The sequence below is a fragment of the Peromyscus californicus genome, unplaced genomic scaffold, assembly GCF_007827085.1.
Source record: "Peromyscus californicus insignis strain IS unplaced genomic scaffold, ASM782708v3 Scaffold_5__1_contigs__length_169319896, whole genome shotgun sequence".
NCBI classification, from domain to species: domain Eukaryota; kingdom Metazoa; phylum Chordata; class Mammalia; order Rodentia; family Cricetidae; genus Peromyscus; species Peromyscus californicus.
The window spans coordinates 107,033,976-107,046,489 of NW_026294573.1; positions in this window are offsets into that span (position 1 = coordinate 107,033,976).

Here is a 12,514-nt window from a genome sequence, read left to right on the forward strand (position 1 = left end):
TATTTCTTATAATTTGAAGCTATTATTTATTAAATAATTGTTAAATTATTATTTATTATAATAATAGTCATTGTTTTCCAATTGTTTGCTAAATAATTGTCTTCTGTCTTTTTTATTTTTTTGGTTTTTTGAGACAGGGTTTCTCTGTGTAGCTTTGTGCCTTTCCTGGAACTCGCTTTGGAGATCAGGCTGGCCTTGAACTCACAGAGATCCACCTGCTTCTGCCTCCCGAGTAATGGGATTAAAGGCGTGCGCCACCACCGCCCGGCATCTTCTATCTTAATTTGCAAGATACTCTGCATCTCCTTAAGACTGTAGTATCTTTTATCTTTAGTCCTATCAAGAGTCACCTCAGAAATTGACCCATTTTAGTTAGTCCTGTGACAAGTAAGGGGAAAAGCTGGGGAGTCGGATTAGCCCATCAACACTGGCATTTTTATGGTACCTCCTACTTGCTGTCAAATACTCTGGAAGGGCAGGAAGCATCATATGTGTCTTCAGATGCAGTCATGTTCCCATTCATCCCAGACTACTGTTAGGATCATCATTCTTAGAACCCTATAGTTCACTTGCATATGAACAGTCATTGTCTCGGAAGCATGACCCTCTGCTCTGGTAACTTCCTGGTAGAGGTCCTTCATTCTTAGAAATACAAACACTAGGTCATCACAGAAAGCATAGGCCAAGGCCCTACACTCAACAGAATTTCTTCTTTCAATTACGCGAACCCCGAATCATGTTAGTTCCTCATGAAGCATTTTGCTTTCTGAGCAAGTACACTCAGCTATCCTGTTGCCTTCAATGGCTTGTGATTCAGTGTCCTTTCCTGGCTCATTTTCCTACATAAATTCTTCAAGTGTTGTGCCTAGACCTCCTGTTATTTGTGTGGATGGTCTGTCTCTGTTGATGACTTATTCTGACTTTAAGGCTTTAAATTTAATCTGTATACAAATAGTCCTCAAAATCATTTCTTCATAGTGGGCCTCTCTGGATTTCATATTCTTACTAGATATCTCCACAGATTGTGTGTGTATGTGTGTGTGTGTGTGTGTGTGTGTGTGTGTGTGTGTGTGTGTGCATTTAGCCTGGAGCAGTACCCTGTAGCTTGAGTTTTCCTGCCTGGCCCACAGTCAGGACAAATTTCTCTCACCCGCCAGTCCCACAGCCACTCAGACCCAACCAAGTAAACACAGAGACTTATATTGGTTACAAACTGTATGGCCATGGCAGGCTTCTTGCTAACTGTTCTTACAGCTTAAATTAATCCATTTCCATTAATCTATACCTTGCCACATGGCTCGTGGCTTACCGGCATCTTCACATGCTGTTTGTCATCGTGGCGGCTGGCAGTGTCTCCCCCACCCAGCTTCCTGTTCTCTCAATTCTCCTCTCTGTTAGTCCCGCCTATACTTCCTGCCTGGCCACTGGCCAATCAGTGATTTATTTATTGACCAATCAGCAACACATTTGACATACAGACCATCCCACAGCAGTACCCCAGCCATACTATCATTGTGATGCTCCAACACAGACTACATGCCATTGAATATGGGTGCTGTAGCATAGTTTGCTGACCTGTGCTGATACTGGGCTCCAAAACACCTGCTTTTGTTACTTTACCAAGACAGAGCTCAGTAAACAGATTGCGTGCATTGACTCCTTCCTCAGCTAGCTGAATTCCCAGCCAAGTCTTGTTGAGTGCTTCTAATGGCCAGATTTTACACTGTATGTCTAAGCTAGTTAGAGCGGGGTTTGGGAAAGTGAAGTTTCTGATTCTACTTCCAAGATACCAAGATACTAAGAAGTGTTCAAAAGGGCAAGGCAGCCAGATGATGTGACAGATACCGAGTGAGGTGAACTATGCATAAGTCGTATTTGCTGTGGACAGTGCAGAACCATTGGTTTTTCTGAAAACATATTAGTCTCTTCTCAGAATTCTCCTTCTCCCTCGCTTCTGCTCTTCATTGTGGCAGTAAACCTTGGTTCTTGGGGAAAAGCCTATTCTTTCTCCTGCCTTGCTGTCTTCACTGATAAAGGCACAATCTTTATTGAACTACTTCCTGCCAGTCTCCCAGAAAAGTCTACCTATGTGGTTCTTGTCCGCTGGATGCTGTATCAGCCAATCCTCAGAAATGGTTGTAATGATATGAAATCTCACAAAAATATCTTTATCCCATTTTCACTCCTCTCTAAAATGATTTCCTGTCTGGGAAAGTAAAAAGAAGGTGGACGGTCTCATGGAAGAGTCCAGGAACACTTGCGAATAATAAATCTACCCTGGGTTTTGTCACAACAGCAGCAAGCACTGTTGTGCTGTGTGCTTTGAGAAACCAGATCTCAAGTTGAATGACTGTGTTGACCTACATGGGTCAAAGCTCTCAGTAAAACATTCCCACCTCTTTAGGTTTTAGAATAAAACGTGTTGAATAATGATAATAATTTACAAGGAGACCTCATCCTCTCACAGAGAACAGGAACAACAAATGTTCTCATCAATGATAAATAGTACTCATTAAAATAAGTTTCTCTTTTGACATAAAACATAACAATTTATACCCCAATAAGAATACGTGGTCTCCAGGGGCCATAGCAGTGAACATATTTCTGCACTCCTCAATGCCTCACTCTTTTGTTCTATTCACCAATATTTATGACTTGTTTTTATTTCCATTTTACTCATAGAAGTTTATGTTCAGGTTAGTTTTCATCTCAAAGGACCTACTTCATCATTTTCTGACACACCAAGGTGCTACTGTGTGATTCAGTTCCACGAATCCCATGGGGCTGGAATGACTCCTGTGTTAAAAGTTATGCTTCTACAGTTCTCACCCAAACAGAAGAAAGACTGGGACTGTTACCACAGCAGTCTTCTCAGCAGCCTGCTTACCGTTATCTCATGTTCTCTGCCTGATTGACTAGAGGTGACCACAGACCAAGCTTTCAAAGGTACCATGGTATTTATTATACAATATCTTAAATAGCATGAAACTTTCAGTGTCTGTAAAATTCCTTCAGCAGTCCTCTTGGCTAAAGAATCTGAAAATACCCCCTTGTAGGGTATATAAAGTTCAAAGGAAGTAAACTTCCTAGTGTGGTACTTAAAGTGTTATGTGTCTCAGCTTTTCACAGCACAGTCCACTGAGACAGAATCCCTTCACTTGATGTGAAATTCACAGTTTGCTAAAAATGAAGTTGCTCCCAGGAGTTGCTCTAGACTTTCCTGGTTTCCCTGCATTGTGTGTGCATCTGTTTGAAAGCGGGGAGGCCAGGCGTGAAGGGCAAGTTTAAATCAAGTTAAATCTAATTGACATTGCAAGACATATCACATTCTTCTTTGGAGCATGAGGAATAAGTTCTGAGTTCCTATGCTACTAAATAAATTTAAATTAATTGCAGTCATTGTACTACGTTTATATTATCATGGGCTTTTTTGAAGTATAGTATCGGTTTGGAATGCTGGGATCATTTTCAGAGATCCTTCCAAACCTTACCTTGTTTATTTGACAGCAAATCATTAGAAGTCTACTGGTCATTTAAAAGCAAGGGGGCTTTCCATTTGTGTAGTTGCCTGAATACATTGTTCGAGATATATACTGCCTGGGTGACTGCATTTGCAAGCATATTAGAATATCCAGTTAATGTGTGTTAGCCTAACCAGGGATGGCAGACAAAGCCCAGGCTGCTTTTAAGCCTAATGCACTTTGGGAGTCTGGAATGTAATTTGAAGTGCAAGCCCCTAGGGATGTATGCTCTTCGATGGCTGACTGCAAACAGATTTCTGTGGAAACCTTCCATATGAATTGCTGCAGCCGGAGAATTAGCGTATCAGGAAGCTAAAAAATTGCATCAAGAAGTGATTTCATGGAAGTAGAATATGAGTGAAGTGTGAGGCTGGGGGATCAGACAGATCTCATTTCCAATGTGAGATTCACTACTTGTCTGCTGGGCGTAGCTTTTAAACCTCACGGAGTCGCAGTGTTCTGGTATGTAAAATGAGGATGCTAGGGCTCATCTCACAGGGTTGGTTGAAGACTAACTAAAACAATACAAGTATATCAACAAGTACCGTGTTCAGCAAATCCTCTTGCTTCAGTTGATTGGCATTGTGGCTGAACTGACTTGAAGACTGTGCGTCTATCAGTCGTGTTTTAAACCTCGTAGGGGAACCCTTCAGCAAAGCAGCAGTGTTGTGTGCAGAGTCGTCTCTGCGGCAGGGCCTCTCCTGTCGTAGGAAGCCTTGTCTCCATGTCCTGGAGTCATACATGGGATCTGGACCTGAATTTCTGCTCAGTGCTCAGTGCCTGGCCACAGGAACTTGCGGAAAGCATAGTTCATTCTGTAGTTAAAGACAGTCCCTGGCATGCTGGATGGCTTTCTGGGGGTTCAAATTTTTAAATCACTCAAACAATCCTTTCTCAGGGATGTGAGTCTCTCCCAGGAAAGCCAGACAGTTTGGCATCTCTTTTTCTTCTTTTTTCCTCCACATCACTGCCGTCTCTTGAGTACAGTGCCAAAGCCAGTCTGATATCAAGTATAATTTTTATTTATGGACTCCATTATCCTACCCTGCCACTGAGCATTGGTGAACATCATCCTGGCCTGAACACGTACTCTCAAATAAATCTTAGCATCTTAGTTTCTTCCCTTCTAAAAATCCCTGGGGCTCTAAGGACAAATTGATAGCTGCCCCCTGAATCCTGCCCTGTTAAAGAAGTTGAAATATAGGTGAGTTGCATGCCTAAGGCTATCTTACTGTTTAGAAGAGCAAGAATTGAACTCATGATCAATCAGGCAGTTAATCTTCAAAAGGACAAAAGTCATTTGTCCTTTAATTTTATTAAAAATAGTAGTTCATGCGTAAGTGGTACAATTGTCAATTCTTCTACCTATTTATTTTTTGTTCATCACAGGGGTGTTCTTCAGGAGGAAGGGTTTGCAGGCTGGATTTGTTCTGGAGGATCCCGGGGCCTCTAGATTCTCAGTCTCCCCATGGCCTGGTAACTTATCTCAACAACTCAGAAACATGGGGATCCATCCCTCCAGCAGAACTTCCTTCCTCTACCTTCTCTTATCTGGAGACTATCCCTGGTCCTGGAGGACTGACCTTATCTGAAAGCTGTCTCTAAACCAGATGCCTGTCTCTAAACAGATGCCTGACTTAACTTTAGCTTGTACCCTGGCACAGATTCCTGCTAGAAGGCTCCCTTGCTGCATATAATGATAACTAAGACTTGTGCTAGGAGCCTTATGATAGGAGTGTGCCATTTAATGCAAATTAGGGTTTGTCCCCAGGCTCCCCAATCCTATATATTCCTTATACTCTGGAAAAAAGTTGAACTGATTCACGGAAGTCTGTCTCAAGGAGGGCTATCTCCATTTGTGCTCATGGACCATATACTAAGCTTTCTGTGGTTGCTTCTGCCTCTTTACCCTCTCAGACTGATGGCCAACAGACTGAGAGGGAAAGAGGACCCACACATGGACCAGTTTGACATTATTCTAGCAAGTTGGTTTTCACAGTTACTCCCCCACCCCCACCCCCAGTGTGTGTACAATTTAAGGAACTGTAAAGAATGCAAAGAAAAGATGTGAGCCATAAGGAGAAAACTCTTTAGGACCCAGCAGAATTTAATAAGAACATTCAGGAATTAGCACTTCCACTCCTAGATTCCTTTTTTTTTCATTTTGCTATTTTGGCTGTAGAGTGATTGACTTGTAAGAACAAAATAGATAACAGGGCAGGAAGCAGTAGGAGCAGAGATGCTGTGTACAGCTGAATGAGGTACCACTATCCCTGCTGATGTCTGCTCTGGCATCATGATCCGACCTTGCTGTATCCCACATCCATTCTTTATTTTTGCTTTGTAAGGTTTATTTTATTTATATATAGTTATGTGTTTCTCTGTGTGAGTATGTCACATGTGTGTGGGTACCTGTGAAAGAAAGAAGGGAGCATTAGATCTGGAGCTGGAGTTATAGGCTCTTGTGATTCATCTTATGTGAATGCTTGGAATAGAACTCAGGTCCCCAGCAAGAGCAGTATGTGCTCTTAACCACTGAACCACTTTTCCAGCCTTGTAAATATGTTTTTGTGAATTTTTTAATGACAAGAATAATTGATTTGTGTTTTAGGGTTAGGCAAACATGTGCTTGATGCTGGCCATTCCATGGAATTTCTGGAACAAAATACATCTGTGTATTGGGTGGCCGTGAAACAGTCAGGGGTATCATCAAGGTGTTTTGTGAATGAAACAAGCTAATTTCCTGATCTTAGAGATCTGGATACTATGTTTTCCTCCAGTGTAAATATAATTAAAAGATGCCCATCATTGTTTTCATTATAGACCTTCACCGCTGCATAACCTAACACAAGTGAATTTGACGAGGCTAAGGTAAGAAACAAAGCAAAAGAAAAGAATAGGTGTTTAATTAGTCCCTATGATATGGCACACCATAAGAGAAAAACAATCACAAAATTTCAAATAAATTACTGTATTTTCTGATTCCTATAGTGGAAGTGGCAAAAAATACTTCTGTATATAACTCAGGATTTCCTTGACCCATATCTCTAAGTGGCAGAGACAAGAATGAAACCCGCACGCCCGATTCCCTCTTCAGCAAACAAACCACTGCCTGATATTCATGGGAAGGAATTTTAATGGGAGACATTACTTGTGGAAGTGAAATGGATTAATGCTGCCCAAGAAATGATGTGAATCTTAACACAAAGTTCAAAATGCCAGAATAAATGAAAGATAAAGTTCTCTCCAGCCATTCCCTCTTTGGCTTTGTATCTAGCAGTGGCAACTAGAAATGTGGGCATGTGAATGTAGAAGAATTTAATCTGGCAATTTCAGTACACAGAGTGTGAGATTCCTGGAATTTTTGCTATGTAGTACAAGGCAATAAATTAATATTTATTAAATCAATGTTAATTAAAGGGGAAGAGATGATTTTTTTTATCCTAACAAAGTACAGTACCACTGAGAGTTAGAAAAGTTGGATAGAGAATTTGTATGTTTGAAAAACACTTCAACTATGCATTAAGCTGAACTTGCTAGTCACCTTTTCCCCCTTTGCAGTGTCTGCCAATTTATGAGTGCCACTCTAAATATGGAGATGATAGCAGAGTTTCAGGCAGTCTCCCAGAGCAGAGAAGGAAAGGCCAATTGGGAAGGACCCTGGAAAACAGCATAAAATTTCAGTTAAGGCAAACAAAGGAGTGTGTCATATGAATGTAGCTAAACTAAAAATAGACTCTCCCTCAGTAAGAAGAAAAGCAAACGGTGAGTTAGCTCTGTCCCATACAAGAGATTTAAACTGTCAACCAGCTACATGGCCTGCCAGAAACAAAAAAAACTATTTCTCTGGATAAAGACCAAGATTCTGCTGGGACAAAGCCTGTATCATTCAGAACCTATGTTATCTTTATTATTATTTAATATGTTATGCTCAGAATTTCCTGGAAATTTATTGACATGCCAGGAAAACATAATAGTTGACTAAAAGTCAAACGAATAATGAAAGATAATACACACATAGCCACAGAAGAGCTACAGAAGATGAGTTTAAAATAACTGATTAATTTGTGTAGCTAGAGTTTTCCTGCCTGGCCCACAGTCAGGACAATTCTCTCTCACCTGCCAGTCCCACAGCCGCTCATACCCAACCAAGTAAACACAGAGACTTATATTGGTTACAAACTGTATGGCCATGGCAGGCTTCTTGCTAACTGTTCTTATAGCTTAAATTAATCCATTTCCATTAATCTATACCTTGCCACATGACTTGTGGCTTACCGGCATCTTCACATGCTGTTTGTCATCGTGGCGGCTGGCAGTATCTCTGACTCAGCCTTCCACTTCCCAGCTTTATTCTCCTCCTTGTCCCGCCTATACTTCCTGCTTGGCCACCGGCCAATCAGTGATTTATTTATTGACCAATCAGCAACACACTTGACATACAGACCATCCCACAGCAAATTTGTCTAAGAACTTCTATGACATAGTTGAGAATTGTAGCAGAGATCTGAATCACATAAATGTAATTTAATTGAAATGCCAGAAAAGAGTTCTTAGAGCTCAATTCTTCTTCTTCTCCTCCTCCTCCTCTTCTACCTTCTCCTCTTCCTCTACCTCCTCCTCCTGTACCTCTTCCTCCTCTTCCTGATCCTCTCTCTCCTTTGTGGTAAAATGTCCCCAGATGCCAGCCTCTTGTTTAGTCCAGCTTTCTACATAAAGTGGGGTGGGGGGTGCACCATATATTAGAGTTCCTCAGTCTGGAGAGAAGACCTCACAGGCTTGCTCATCCTATCCACTGTAAACTTGTAGCTTTCCAGTCTGGCTATGCTCAGTTCATCAATTTTGAAATTGTGATGTCCATAACTGCAGTTAAATGAGTCTTGTCTGTTATGCTCTCTCTCACTGCATTGTAAAAAGTGTTCCTGTCTTACCACTTAAAAATATTTATTTTGATTGCACACATATATAATTTAAAATATATGTGTGGGTATGTGCACATGAATGCAGGTGCCCATGAAGGCCAAAAGAGGGCATTTGATAGGGGCTTATAAGCCACCTCTTTGTGGGTTTTGGGAACTGAAGTTGTGTCCTCTAAAAGAGTAGTATACACGCATACCCATCTCTCCAGTCCCAATACTAGTTGTTTTATTAGTTATTCAACACAATTATTTATCACAATTTCCTACTAGAATCTAAGTTTAATAAGAAGAGACAGCAAGGTAGAGCCCTTACTGGCTCCTCTGTCTACTCTACTAGACCATCCCAGGACTCTGCAGATTCCTCTGCAAGTAGAGACCTTACCTCTTCCAGCTCTGTGTTTTTAACACCATAATTTTATATTTATATTCCACCGTGATAACTTACTTAAATGACATTCTGGTTCAAATAAAGCATTTTACCTTACAACCTGTGTTCTGTCTCATTACAAATGTGATTCCATTTCTAGAAATTCTGAAACAAGGTCTTTACTGTTCCTTTTATTATTCTATTGAATAAAACAATGATGACAATAATTTGGGGATTTTATTTTTTACAGGAAAGCATGATGGGTAGTACCACAGATGTACACAGAGGAACTTGATAAGAAATGCATTAACATTCCCTAAATTGTGGCATAAAGGCTAAAAGCCAAGGTAATGCATGAGGCAGATGAGCTGTTGGAATGCTTATCACAGAGTTCCTTCACTGTTCCAAAGCATCTCTGTTTGCTTTCCCAGAGGCGAGGAATGTCATACCAAGAAAACATACATAGCACTTGAAGTCCAACTTTGAGGATATAGAATCAAGAAGGGCACCTAAAACCTCAGGTGGACTCCCAGCTGAAACAGAGATAGAGCAAACGGGATATGGAAGCTTCCTCTTAGACAGCAGCTTTGTCAGATGCAGGGGAGAAAGTAGGAAATGACCAGGTTCTGCTGTTTATTCCAAGCAGAAACCAGCTTCCTGTGGTGTGATCAGTCATCATATGGTTATTTCGTATGTCAGTGCCACACTCGCCAGCACAAAATCCAACAGCAACAGTGAGGAAAAGAGCAAGCAAAAACACAAGAATCCGCCAGTGTAGTTTTTCCTGGGACATAAGGGCTGGCTAGACTTCCTGTGCAATAATGAGTGGCAGAAACACACATTAGAGTTTGTTGCCTCTCAACTATTTCTATAATGGAAAGGAAGGGGAAGTGTTTGCATAAATGTTCATCCAGAAAAGACTTATAAAAACAACCAACCAACCAACAAAATGCAAAACAAAATGCCTAAATTAATTATTTCTTTTCAATTAATGAGGTGAGAAAAATAGGATATTTTATAATAAACATTGGTCAATAATAACAATCACAATGAAATAAAAAGGAAATGGTTGTGGTTAAGAAGATTAATTACTAACAGTAATAAAATTCTAAATAACATAAAAATTGTGAAAATTAAAATTTCAATAGTAATATGGAATATAATTTTGAAAATTTCCCCCAATTATTGAGATATACTAGAAAGACAAAAAGCAATTAGAAAGGCTATGACAGAAATGGAAAGAACATCATGTGTCTTACCCCAGCAGTCACGAAGAAGGAAGAGGTAAGAGCAGAGGGAAAAGATAACACCATCTAAGATAGGTCAGAAGACATATTTATGAATATGATAATAGTTGGGTTTATCAAGAGGTTCTATATAAAATTTGTTAAGAGATCAGCAAGACGTTAGATTAGAGTTAGGTCTAGATAGCCTCTCTAACTTTAATTTTTTAATTATTATTAATCTGCTTTTAAAATGTATTTATTTGATTTTTCAAGTTTTTGTGTATAGTGTAAGTTGAGTATATATTCTACTAGTCAAATATATTGTAATATGCTGACTTGGGGTCTTTCTGGTAAACACCTAGTGGTGGTATAGCTGTGACATATAAAAAGGTTAGTTTTAGATTTTTGAGAGACCTACATACTCTCTTCTGTGGTGGTTGGACTAGTCTGCATTCCCAGTAGCAGTATATCAAGTTTTCCTTTCCCACATCTTCACAAGCATTTGTTGCCACTTGTTTTCTTAATAACTGCCAATCAAATAAATTGGGAAGGAAGAAGTCAAAGTATTGCTATTTGTAGATGACATGATAGTGTACATAAGTGACCTCAAAAAGTCTACCAGGGAACTCCTACAGCTGATAAACACCTTCAACGAAGTGGCTGGATACAAAATAAACTAAAAGAAAAATCAGTAGCCCTCCTATACACAAATGATAAATGGGTTGAGAAAAAATTAGGGAAAAAACATCCTTCATAATATCTTCAAATAATATAAAATACCTTGGTATAACTCTAACCAAGCAAGTGAAAGACGTGTATGGAAAGAACTTCACGTCTTTAAAAAAAGAAATTGAAGAAGATATCAGAATATGGAAAGATCTCCCATGTGCATGGACTGGTAGGATGAACACAGTAAAAATGGCCCTCCTACCAAATGCAATCTACAAACTCAATGCAATTTCCATCAAAATTCCAACACAATTCTTTACAAAACTTGAAAGAAGAATACTCAACTTCATATTGAAAACTGTATAACTAAAACAATTCCTGTACAATAAAAGAACTTCTGGAGGGATAACCAGTACTGATTTCAAGCTGTACTACAGAGTTGTAGTAATGAAAAACCATATGGTATTGGCACAAAAACAGACAGGTTGATCAACAGAACCAAATCAAAGAGCCAGATGCAAATCCACATACCTATGGACATCTGATTTTTGATAAGAAGTCAGAAATATACAATGGAAAAAGAGAAGCATCTTCAACAAATGGTGCTGGTCTAACTGGATGTCTGATGTAGAAGAATGCAAATTAGATTCAAATCTATTACCCTGCACAAAACTCAAGTCCAAGTGGATCAAAGACCTCAATACAAAACCAGATACGCTGAATCTGATAGAAGACAAAGTGAGGAATAGCCTTGAAATCATTGGCAGAGGAGGCAGCTTCCTGAATAGAATACAAATATCACAGGCACTAAGATCAGCAACTAATAAATAGGACCTCAGGAAACTGAAAAGGTTCTCTAAGGCAAAAGACACTGTCAATAGAACAAATTGGCAGCCTACAGAATGGGAAAAGATCTTCACCAAGCCCACACCTGACAGAGGACTGATTTCCAAAATATATAAAGAACTCAAGAAACTAGATATCACCAAACCAAATAATTAAATTAAAATGGGGTACAGATTTAAACAGAGAATTGTCAACAGAAGAATCTCAAATAACAGAGAAACACATAAAGAAATGTCATCAAGTAAATGCAAATCAAAACAGCTCTGAGATTCCATCACACCTGTCAGAATGGCTAAGATAAAAAACACAAATGAAAGTTCACCCTGGCAAGGATGTGAAACAAGAAGAACATTCTCCCATTGATGGTGGGAGTGCAAACTTGTACAGCCACTTTGGAAATCAAGATGGTGATTTCTCAGAAAATTGGGACTGGATATACCCAAGACCCAACCATACCTAACTCCTGGGCACATACTCAAAGGAGGCTCTACCATACCACAAGCTCACTTGCTCAACTATGTTCATAGCAGTTTTATTTGTAATATCCAGAAACTGGAAACAACTTAGATGTATATCAACTGAAGAATGGATAAGGAAAATGTGGTACATTTACACAATGGAGTATTTTACTCATTTGTTAAAAACAATGATATCATGAAACTTGTTGGCAAATGGATGCCTAGAAAAACATCATCCTGAGTAAGGTAACCCAAACCCAGAAAGACAAACATGGTATGTACTTACTTATAGGTAGATATTAGCTGTAAAGTAAAGGATAACCATGTCACAGTCCACAGACTTAAAGAAGCTAAGTAACAAGGAGGGTGGAGGTAGGAGAGAACATATGAATCTCACTGTAAAGGGGAAATAGAACAGACATAACAGTTGCAAGGGAGGAGAGGTCTAGATGAGGGTAGGTGGACATGGAAACAGGAGAGGTCAGGTGAGGGGAGGATGGAGGGAGAG